The following is a 13,054-nucleotide window of genomic DNA, read 5'->3' on the forward strand; positions in this document are numbered from 1 at the left end:
GCCTTGCACTCACTGTCTTTATAAAATAACCCAGAAAGAGTTTTCATGGCTGTGGTACCTTCTAGTTCCACAGAAAATGCATAAATAAAATAGAAAAAAAAATGTAAATACACCAAACGTACACCGATCAGCCATAACATTAAAACCACCTCCTTGTTTCTACACACACTGTCCATTTTATCAGCTCCACTTACCATGTAGAAGCACTTTGTAGTTTTACAATTACTGACTGTAGTCCATCTGTTTCTCTGGATGCTTTGTTAGCCCCCTTTCATGCTGTTCTTCAATGGTCAGGACTCTCATAGGACCACTACAGAGTAGGTATTATTTAGGTGGTGGATCATTCTCAGCACTGCAGTGACACTGACATGGTGGTGGTGTGTTAATGTGTGTTGTGCTGGTATGAGGGGATCGGACACAGCAGCGCTGCTGGAGTTTTTAAACACCTCACTCACTGCTGGACTGAGAATAGTCCACCAACCAAATATATCCAGCCAACAGCGCCCCGTAGGCAGCGTCCTGTGATCACTAGTGAAGGTCTAGAAGATGACCAACTCAAACAGCAGCAATAGATGAGCGATCGTCTCTGACTTTACATCTACAAGGTGGACCAACTAGGTAGGAGTGTCTAATAGAGCGGACAGTGAGTGGACACGGTATTTCAAAACTCCAGCAGCGCTGCTGTGTCTGATCCACTCATAGCAGCACAACACACACTAACACACCACCATGTCAGTGTCACTGCAGTGCTGAGAATAATCCACCACCTAAATAAAACCTGCTCTGTGGTGGTCCTGACCATTGAAGAACAGGGTGAAAGCAGGCTAAAAAGGCATGTAGATAAACAGATGGACTACAGGCAGTAATTGTAGAACTACAAAGTGCTTCTATATGGTAAGTGGAGCTGATAAAATTGTTTTAATGTTATGGCTGATCAGTGTAGTCTGTAAGTGCTTGAGTGCAATAAGGACAGTAGTGGCAGGTCTAACAGAGCACTTTATTGAATACAATTAATCTGTACAGTATTTAACAAACACTCCTTTAAACCTGTTCTCAGATCAAAGCCTGAGACTGCAGTGAGTATGAGAGAGACACACAGAGAGAGAGACTCTGATACAGAGGCATTTGCATTAAAAAAATAAAAACACTGCTGAAAAATCCAATGGCAGAGTCCAGAATCTGTACTCACAAAGAAATCTGATCCAGGATCAGACCTGCTGCTTCTTTCACCCACACACTCTCTCACTGCGTGGTGTAAAGTCAATGTAGCAAACACGAATGATGACCTGTAAATCAGACTAGGTCTGTCCAAAATAGTGCACATATACTGTAGTGCGCCACAGTGCAGGGGGTATTAACTCATACCTTGTAGTGCAGTACAGGAGTTATTACAGATTTAGCCAGTTTACTGCAGGTTTGGAACCAGAATGCTTCTGCTTTACATCATTACTGGTGATTAAATCCCAAAAAACTGAATATACTGTATATATATATGAAAACTTTATGATTAAACCCTATGTTTCACAGCAGGGTTGTAATTGTCTTTGGGGCTTGATAAAAGATCAATCACTCACTCCACCGCATATCCAATTAGGGTCGCGGGGTGGGGGGTGTTGCTGGAGCCTATCCCAGCATTTCAATGGGCGCAAGGCACACAGTAACACCCTGCACGGGCCGCCAGTCCATCACAGGGCAGACACACACAAACACACATTTTGACTATGCTAAACTGGAAGAAAATGCATAAATAAAATAGAAATAGATAGTTTTTATCTCTGTAAATTCACTTTTTAAGATAATGATTTATTTACTTATTAGGATTTTAACGTCATGTTTTACACACTGTGGTTACATTCATGACAGGACAGGTAGTTACTCATTACACAAGATTCATCAGTGCAAGTCTTTAACGTCAAACACAGTCATGGACAATTTAGTGTCTCCAAACCGGAGCTTCCGGAGGAAACCCACACAGACACGGGGAGAACATGCAAACTCCACACAGAAAGGACCCAGACCGCCCCACCTGGGGATCGAACCCAGGACCTTCTTGCTGTGAGGTGACAGTGTTACCCACTGAGCCACCATGCCGCCCTTATGATTATAAAAGCACCAACAATGTAATTACGACTGAACTATATTTTCAACAATAAATGATGCACCTTCTAGTTCATGTTGCTAAATTGTATTTTGTTCCCCACAAAACTCCAGCAATAGAGTATTTGCTGATATTAAAAATAACCAACTGTTACTATTCCCCTTGTCATGTTATGAAATTCTAACTTGCTTCCATCCAGACTGCTTAGCTAATGTGTCACACCACAAGAGCATCTATACATTCATCTGACAATGCAAAATCACCAAATGCAAATGCAAAAACAATAATCAACTGTGTGTGTGTGTGTGTGTGTGTGTGTGTGTGTGTGTGTGTGTGTTGTGTACATTTCAAAGATTTGGCACCCACTTGTGCTGCTTGATAGTAAATAATAAGCGAGTTTGAACTGCTACGGTTTGAGAAGTCGCCGCTGCTGGTATGATTGCATAATCAGACTGCAAACGCATAATGCTGAAACCCTGAATACTGATGCGGGTGTTATATAAGATATATGAATGAATCATGTGCTAAAAAATATCAACCGAATACAGGATCAGACAGTATGGCACCTGGATAAACAGAGAATGGAAAATTCAGTGGGAGAGGAGGTTTACCTGAGGCGTGTTACAAAAATCAACATAGCTGAGCTGTGAGGTGTGTGTGTGTGTGTGTGTGAAATCAATATTGGCTTTTATAACCAAACAGAATAGACCTATACATCATCTTAACACACTTGAGGAGGTATTATACAGCTTTTTGTGGTTTGAGAGCAGCCTGAAACAAACCCAGAGTTGTTGTTTCTCTGAACGGTACGAGACTGAAGTGGACAATCACACAAGGAGTATTTGGGGACGGACGGACGGACGGACCAAATGCAACAGTATTAATAGATACATTTTCCACAACATTTAAAAGCTTTATTTTTTCACACTGACGTGGCTTAATGAATTCTTTTTTTTTTTTTAATGCATTTTCTCCCCATTTTCCTCCCAATTTGGCGCACTCAATTTTTTGTCTTCCGCTGCTGATAGATGCCAGATTGCATCCGAGGAGAGCGCGTCGCTGTACAAGCCTCTTTCGACACGTGTACAGTCCTCCTCTTCTCGCCCATGCATTCTGCACAGGCGTCTCTTCCGCCAATCAGGGTCCTTACACAGTGTATGAAGACCCACCCACCCACCCACCCACCCACATATAGTCCGGCCCCCACCCTGCAGATACGGTAGCCAATTGGTATCTGCTGCAGGCACTGCCAATTATGCTCGCGCCCAGCCGACCGGTGGCAACACCGAGTATCGACTCGGGGAGTTAAGAAACTCGGTGCTGGTGTGCAAGCGGAATATCCCGCTGCGCCACCTGGGCGAATGAATTCTTTTTTTAGTAAACAGTGCTACTATAAAAAAGTGAAAGAAACTTTGTGTATTGAGTCACGGGTGCGAGTCCATTCTTTTATTCATACTGACTGCGCATTCTCATATTACTGTGGAGGTTATCAATGTTATAAAATCAGTCCTGGAGCCATCTGTCCCCTACTGGACAGAATTCGTAGAAAAGTGAATTGACTACACAACAAGACTTTTCACGGATGAATTTTCACAGATGAAGTCATACAGCTTGCAGAAGTGTTGAGAACACACCTTGTTTCATTCAGTGTTATGAATGTCACAACACACCAGTCAGTGCTATTATAACAAAGTGGAAGCGATTGGGAACGACAGCAACTCGGCCATGAAGTGGTAGCCACGTAAAATGACAGAGTGGGTCAGCGGATGCTGAGGCGCATAGTGCGCAGAGGTCGTCAACTTTTTGCTGAGTCAATCACTACAGAGCTCCAAACTTGTGGCCTTCAGATTAGCTCAAGAACAGTGTGTAGAGAGCTTCATGGAATGGGTTTCCATGGCCGAGCAGCTACATCAAGTCACCACATCACCAAGAGCAATGCAAAGCAGCGAATGCAGTGGTGTAAAACATGCCTCCACTGGACTCTAGAGCAGTGGAGACGTGTTCTCTGGAATGATGAATCACACTTCTCCGTCTGGCAAGCCAATGGAGGAGTCAGGGTTTGGCGGTTGCCAAGAGAACGGTACTTGTCTGACTGCATTGTGCCAGGTGTAAAGTTTGGTGGAGGGGGGATTATGGTGTGGGGTTGTTTTTCAGGAGTTGGGCTCGGCCCCTTAGTTCCAGTGAAAGGAACTCTTAATGCTTCAGCATACCAAGAGATTTTATACAATTTCATGCTCCCAACTTTGTGGGAACAGTTTGGGGATGGCCCCTTCCTGTTCCAACATGACTGCGCACCAGTGCACAAAGCAAGGTCCATAAAGACATGGATGAGCGAGTTTGGTGTGGAAGAACTTGACTGGCCTGCACACAGTCCTGACCTCAACCAGATAGAACACCTTTGGGATGAATTAGAGCGGAGACTGTGAGCCAGGCCTTCTCGTCCAACATCAGTGTCTGACCTCACAAATGCGCTTCTGGAAGAATGGTCAAAAATTCCTATAAACACACTCCTAAACCTTGTGGGAAGCCTTCCCAAAAGAGTTGAAGCTGTTATAGCTGCAAAGGGTGGGCCGACATCATATTAAATCCTATGGATTAAGAATGGGACGTCGCTCAGGTTCATATGCGTGTGAAGGCAGAATACTTTTGGCAATATAGTGTATAGTGTATATAGTTACAGCCTTGCAACACACCTTACAATGCATTTTGTAGAGCTGGAAGAGCTGGCGTATTTGCCTCAAATATGAATACTTTAAACATTCAGACGGTTACATATTTTAAATGATTTGTCTGTGTTTAATGTGGCACCACACAAAAATGGGATTCCTTAGATGTCCTGTACTTGCTGATAAAAGTACCTGAATAAGCTCTGTTGCAGCCTGTAATAGATAGATAGATACTTTATTAATCCCGAAAGAAAATTAAGGAGTGTCTCTAAGATAAAATAAAAGTGTCTTTAAAAATGTATAATCTGCCGCTCAGGTGGCGCAGCAGTAAAAACACACGCTGCAACCAGAGCTGGATCTCGAATACATCGTATTGAATCCAGCTCTGCCTTTGCCGGCTGAAGGCTGAGTGGCTACATGAACAACGATTGGCAGGTTGTTCAGATAGGGGGCGGGACTAAAAGCAGAATGGACTAGTGCGATTACGACCTTTGCTGGCTGGTTGGTGGCGCCTGCACGGAGATGGGGAAGGGGTGCGGTAGGGGGTGTGGCCCTCCGCGCACAGCGCCGTACCACACTGCGCTCGTCAAGTGTGGGTGATAAGATGTTCGATTGCTGTTCACGTGTCGGAGGGGGCGTGGAGCAGCCTCGTCCTCCCCAATCGGGAGCAGGGACCAGCATTAGTGAGAGGATGATTGACGGGTAGAAATGGGATGCGCTAAAAGTGAGAGAAAAAGGGGTAAAATACAAAAAAAAAAAAAAAAAAGTATAATCTAATGAATGGATTAAATATAGCATGAATGTGTGCAATACAAATACAACAATGTAGCAATTACTAATGCAGCCATGCTACTTTTTTTTCCTTTTGGCTGCTCCTATGTTTAGGGATCGCCACAGCGGATCTGATTCACATACCAGACTTGGCACAGTTTTTTACTTTATCCAGGCTTGGGACCCGTACTAAGAGTACGAAGAAAGTGCACCTTCCAATGATTAAGACTATTTCACCCATTCCCAACAAGGGGGATTAGCCAATCGTGTCTTCTGTGATTCTGTGACCTCTGAGATTTGAACCCAAGATTCTCAACGGTAGTGAAGTAGCGCACTTTGGCGCTGCAGTATTGCCACTCTATTTAATGCACTGTCTCTATGTTGGGACAGTGGTAGCCTAGTGGGTCAGTGGAGATTTCTCTAAGACTGCAAGGGAAGCTCAGCTTCCCCTAAAATGTCAAAAATTAAATGGTCAAATATGTACAGTTGTGTTAACATTTCATTGACTACAAATGCGTTAGAACACGTTCATCTCGAAGACGAGTTCGTTCAGAATCAGCTACTTATCACAAATCGACTGACTCGAACTTCTCATACATTCCCGTAGCGTCAATGCATTTGCCGGCAGAAGCTGAGCGTCTATTCACTTCAACGGGACTGCATGGAACGGTTTTTTTCATTGCTTCGAAACTCGCCGGTCATTGGATAAATGCCACGATTTTGTCCCGCCCCCGGACGCTGAGCGTCTCTGGGGGTGAATGGGGCTGTGGGCGGGTCTGAACGCTGAGCTTCTGCAAGATGATTGGAGGATCAGTCGAAAGGCTGAATCCCGTTTTGATTGACAGCTAGTTTGATCTCTACACCATCACTTAATCACTGGGAGCTTCAGTCCTATCGCGGATTTTGCGAGTGAAGTCGAAAGACAAACTGCAACCCATTTCAGGCCATTTTCTTAAAAAGGAACAGAGGGCAGAATTTATGTGTAAATAAATTGACAAATTTTATGATGTAAGCCGACAATGAGCTTCCCCTCTTTGAAAGACCAGCAGCCGCCACTGTAGTGGGTAGAGCTTTGGCTATCAATTGAAATGTTGAAAGTTTGAATCCCAGCTCTGCCATGCAGCCACTGTTGGGGCCCTTGAGCAAGGCCTTAACACTCTCAGCTCCAGGAGCACCGTACAGTGGCTGCCCCTGCGCTCTGACCCCAGCTTCCAAACAAGTTGGGATATGCGAAATAAAGATTTCGTTGTACTGTATGTATATATGTATATATAATGTATATATGACAAATTAAGGCATTCTATTCTATTTATGAACCCCAAACTTCATGCTACTGTACTAACTAGTATGTAAGTACAGTCACACTATTGGTTACTTATTTAGAATACTAGTTAGTACAGAAGTCTGTAGTTTGGAAAGCTTTATCTGCTTACAGCGCGCTTATGTGTACACAGCAGAGTTTCTTCACCCACGTCTATTCACTCAGCTTTACTAAAAGATCACTGCAGACGTGGGTGAATATTCTGAGTACTTTTGCTTTGAAAAGTGACCTTCCTGAGCTCTGTGCTTTCAAAACACCTTTTTGACCGACCTCCAGCATCAGACACCTTTGGAAACGGTTGCACAATGCAGCCTTAGTTTATGGAATTGAAAATGCTTTCTTTAGGTACAACATCAAATTTCTGTATTTTAAAGGATTTCGTTTGACCAATGTGGGCATGACAGATATATACTACAGTAATCAAGCTCCTTATTTACTTTATATAATTAAGCAAAATAGCTAACATAAATAAACATACATTATAATTAACATAAATAATATTAAAGCTTTGACCACATTCAGCGGCAGTTGGCCAGTGAAACCTCCTAACACATTTTTTTGGAAACTGACCAGGCACACATGACATCTGCCTGGCAGCTTATATATGTACACTGATCAGCCATAACATTAAAACCACCTCCTTGTTTCTACACTCACTGTCCATTTCATGAGCTCCACTTACCATATAGAAGCACTTTGTAGTTCTACAATTACTGACTGTAGTCCATCTGTTTCTCTGCATACTTTGTTAGCCCCCCTTTCACCCTGTTCTTCAATGGTCAGGACCCCCACAGAGTAGGTATTATTTTGGGTGGTGGATCTTTCTAGCACTGCAGTGACACTGACATGGTGGTGGTGTGTTAGTGTGTGTTGTGCTGGTATGAGTGGATCAGACACAGCAGCACTGATGAAGTTTTTAAACACCTCACTGTCACTGCTGGACTGAGAATAGTCCACCAACCAAAAATATCCAGCCAACAGCGCCCCGTGGGCAGCGTCCTGTGACCACTGATGATCTAGAAGATGACCAACTCAAACAGCAGCAATAGATGAGCGATCGTCTCTGACTTTACATCTACAAGGTGGACCAACTAGGTAAAAGTGTCTAATAGAGTGGACAGTGAGTGGACACGGTATTTCAAAACTCCAGCAGCGCTGCTGTGTCTGATCCACTCATACCAGCACAACACACACTAACACACCACCACCATGTCAGTGTCACTGCAGTGCTGAGAATGATCCACCACCTAAATAATACCTGCTCTGTGGTGGTCCAGTGGGGGTCCTGACCATTGAAGAACATGAAGCATGAAAGGGGGCTAAAAAGGTACAGTATGTAGAGAAATAGATGGACGACAGTCAGTAATTGTAGAACTTCAAAGTGCTTCTATATGGTAAGTGGAGCTGATAAAATGGACAGTTAGTGTAGAAACAAGGAGGTGGTTTTAATGTTATGGCTGATCGGTGTGTGGGTATATACAGTGTATCACAAAAGTGAGTACACCCCTCACATTTCTGCAAATATCTTATTATATCTTTTCATGGGACAACACTATAGACATGAAACTTGGATATAACTTAGAGTAGTCAGTGTACAACTTGTATAGCAGTGTAGATTTACTGTCTTCTGAAAATAACTCAACACACAGCCATTAATGTCTAAATGGCTGGCAACATAAGTGAGTACACCCCACAGTGAACATGTCCAAATTGTGCCCAAATGTGTCAATATTTTGTGTGACCACCATTATTATCCAGCACTGCCTTAACCCTCCTGGGCATGGAATTCACCAGAGCTGCACAGGTTGCTACTGGAATCCTCTTCCACTCCTCCATGATGACATCACGGAGCTGGTGGATGTTAGACACCTTTAACTCCTCCACCTTCCACTTGAGGATGCGCCACAGGTGCTCAATTGGGTTTAGTCCATCACCTTTACCTTCAGCTTCCTCAGCAAGGCAGTTGTCATCTTGGAGGTTGTGTTTGGGGTCATTATCCTGTTGGAAAACTGCCATGAGGCCCAGTTTTCGAAGGGAGGGGATCATGCTCTGTTTCAGAATGTCACAGTACATGTTGGAATTCATGTTTCCCTCAATGAACTGCAGCTCCCCAGTGCCAGCAACACTCATGCAGCCCAAGACCATGATGCTACCACCACCATGCTTGACTGTAGGCAAGATACAGTTGTCTTGGTACTTCTCACCAGGGCGCCGCCACACATGCTGGACACCATCTGAGCCAAACAAGTTTATCTTGGTCTCGTCAGACCACAGGGCATTCCAGTAATCCATGTTCTTGGACTGCTTGTTTTCAGCAAACTGTTTGCGGGCTTTCTTGTGCGTCAGCTTCCTTCTGGGATGACGACCATGCAGACCGAGTTGATGCAGTGTGCGGCGTATGGTCTGAGCACTGACAGGCTGACCTCCCACGTCTTCAACCTCTGCAGCAATGCTGGCAGCACTCATGTGTCTATTTTTTTAAAGCCAACCTCTGGATATGACGCCGAACACGTGGACTCAACTTCTTTGGTCGACCCTGGCGAAGCCTGTTCCGAGTGGAACCTGTCCTGGAAAACCGCTGTATGACCTTGGCCACCATGCTGTAGCTCAGTTTCAGGGTGTTAGCAATCTTCTTATAGCCCAGGCCATCTTTGTGGAGAGCAACAATTCTATTTCTCACATCCTCAGAGAGTTCTTTGCCATGAGGTGCCATGTTGAATATCCAGTGGCCAGTATGAGAGAATTGTACCCAAAACACCAAATTTAACAGCCCTGCTCCCCATTTACACCTGGGACCTTGACACATGACACCAGGGAGGGACAACGACACATTTGGGCACAATTTGGACATGTTCACTGTGGGGTGTACTCACTTATGTTGCCAGCTATTTAGACATTAATGGCTGTGTGTTGAGTTATTTTCAGAAGACAGTAAATCTACACTGCTATACAAGTTGTACACTGACTACTCTAAGTTATATCCAAGTTTCATGTCTATAGTGTTGTCCCATGAAAAGATATAATGAAATATTTGCAGAAATGTGAGGGGTGTATTCACTTTTGTGATACACTGTATATAAAAATGCCAATACTTTATTGGGTTGCACCTTTTACAATTCAGCCACTAATCTAGGACAATTCAGGAGCCATACGATTGTGTTAAACGACAACAGGTGAATGATGTTGGCCTCACCAAGCACCGAGTGGTTCATCTCTTAATTTATAAGTATCCAGCTTTTTTTAACGCATTTTCTGCCTTTTTCTCCTGATTTTTAGCGTGTCCAATTTTTATTACCCAATTGTGTTATGCTTTCTCTCTACTGGTGTTGACCCCTGCCCCGATTGAGGAGAGCGAACTGACATACGCCCCTTCTGACATGTGTGCAGTAGCCGACTGCATCTTTTCACCTGCACAAGATGAGTTCATATGCGGATCAGCTTTGTGCACGGAGAGCCACACCCTGATCGACACACTCTTCCCCTGTCTCTGTGCAGGCAGCATCAATCAGCCAGCAGGGGTTGTAATTGCATCAGTTATGAGGTCTCTATCCGGCATTTCCCTCCCTGTATGAACAACAGCCAAATCGTTGTTCATGTAGCCGCCCAGTCCAGTCGGATGGCAAAGCTGAGTTTCGAACCGATGAGTTCTAAATGTCAGCTCTGGTGTGCTAGCTTGTTTTCTTTTACCGCTGCGCCACCTGAGTGGCCCGGTGTCTGGATACATTTCAGTCTTTCAAACAAAAACAACAAACTAACGTTCTAAATGTTAGAAACTAAAATGCAGAGCTAGCGATTAGCATTCTTGTCTGTCTAAAAGTGCAGTGATTTGGGTAAAAGAGATGATATTTCAGAAATGTTCTACTTGGGGGGAAATACCAATACACTGTAACATGACCCTGATTTGAATATAAATATAGTCCATAAATGACCACCATCATTTTACCATCTATACATCTGATATTACCCTTCGTCACACTATTTCATTTAGCACATTCACCCAAATAGGAACAAAATAAACAGCTTCAAATACAACAAAGTAAAATAAAAGGCGGGGGGCGCCCAGGTGGCACAGCGGGATATTCCGCTTGCACACCAGCACAGAGTTTCTGAACTCCTCTGGTCTGCTGGGTGCCATCTAGCGGGCATAATTGGCAGTGCCTGCAGAAGATACTAATTGGCCAGGGTGGGGGCCAGACTATATGTGGGTCGGTGGGTCTTTATACGCTGTGTAAGGACTCTGATTAACGGAAGAGACGCCTGTGCAGAAAGCATGGACAAGAAGAGGAGGGCTGTGCACGTGTCGGAAGCGGCGTGTACAGTGACGTGCTCTCCTCTGATGCAATCTGGTATCTCTCAGCAGCAGAAGACAAAATTGAGTGCGCTAAATCGGGAGGAAAATAGATGTACATTTTTTCCAATGAAAGAGAAATGAGAAAATCAATTAAATCTATGAATAGTTAATATTCGAACATTTTCTGTATTTTTATGCCTTCACATGATGAGTCACAAAACTGCTTTGTGCTGGCTCTGCCATTGTTTTCCTATGGATTAAGGTTTCCTTGCTTTCATTGCCTGAGCATCGCACATTGCGCAGATTTACTGCTTTGCCGCTTGGTTTTTACAGCTCAAAACTCAATCTGATTGCACTTTGAACCAGTCTGATGCTGAACTTTTCATAGCACCGCCAACGAGACAAACTGTTTATATATACAATCAAAAAAGATGCGAAGATATAGTAGAAAGAAACTACTTTTTTTTTTTAAACTGTTTAATTTAACAGTTTAAATCCTGAACTGTTTAATTCAATGTTCAATCAGTACCATGACAGTGTGAGAAAATATGGCATGGTGACTAGTAATCTGTTTGAAATACAGTGCTTGCATTACAGATAGCAATGTCTTGTTTGCAATCTGGAAGTGCTTTTCGTGGCTTCATAGTTCTTCAATAAAATTTAATTTGCCCTTTGAATAACAATACAATAAAATTTTATGTACCCACTTAATTTTTGACAACCACTGCCTGGGCGTTCTTGTATAAAGTTAAATCCATTTCATACAAAACTGCATGTGTATGAACGGTCAATACTACTGCTAATGCCAAGTTCACACTACACGACTTTCCAAGTCGTCAGATCGCTGTACAGTTCACACTACACGACTGGATCTCTTGTAATCGGGAGTCTTTTAAGTCGGTGTGGCTTTCACAATACACGACTGATCGGCAATAGGGGGTTTCACACTACACCATCTATCACCAACTAAAATTGCAGGTGAGCTTCACTGGTCTCCCCAATTACGTTTTGTCACGAGGGGTTTAATGACACCACATCCAAAAATGCACGTCAACAAGTAGCGAGCGATCAAAGTTTGTGTGCTGATGTGCAGCGTAAAATCAAGGAGAAAAAATAAATGAATCTGAGTGGATGTGGCTACATGAACAGCAGGGATTGTTCTATAGTGAGTGGGAGGTTAATAATTATTTTTTGCAATGCTACGTTGGTGTTATGTTTTGTAGAGAACGATAAGGTCAGAAATACTGTAAAACTTGTGTGTGTGTGTGTGCTGATGTATTCTGGTATACATTTACATTTTCAGCACTTAGCAGACGCTTTTATCCAAAGCGACTTACACAATGAGCTGAACACAATGAGCAATTGAGGGTTAAGGGCCTTGCTCAGGGACCCAACCGTGGCAACTTGGTGGTGGCGGGGCTTGAACCGGCAACCTTTTGTTTACTAATCCAGTACCTTAACCACTGAGCTATCACTGGTATAAACTACATTATGCCCCTGTCGTTCTCATTGGCTGTTTGACATAGCACTCGTTGCCAGTTGTGAGACTCAGATCCAGATATTTGACATGCTAGAAATCTCTCTTCGGTGCTCGGCGAGCCGCTCAGATCGAGTTGTTGAGTAGTTCACACATAGCAATTGAGAGCCGAGTTTCGATCGCCGAGCGAACGCCGAGTTGCTCCTGAGCCGGCAAATCTATTAGGCGAGCCAAAATCGGGGCAAAAATCGTGTAGTGTGAACTAGGCACTAATGGCACAGCCAGCAGAAAGCGGCTTTACTACGTATCATGTGAAATGCATATGCGCCTGGCCTCGTACTAAACAAAGTGAATGTGAAAGCTGCCTAACTAAGCCAGAAACACACATGGCTGGATGAAAGCAAAGGCATAGAGAGACTTAGACAGGATA

Source organism: Trichomycterus rosablanca, chromosome 6 (genome assembly GCF_030014385.1).
Source record: "Trichomycterus rosablanca isolate fTriRos1 chromosome 6, fTriRos1.hap1, whole genome shotgun sequence".
In the NCBI taxonomy this organism is placed as follows: Eukaryota; Metazoa; Chordata; class Actinopteri; order Siluriformes; family Trichomycteridae; genus Trichomycterus; species Trichomycterus rosablanca.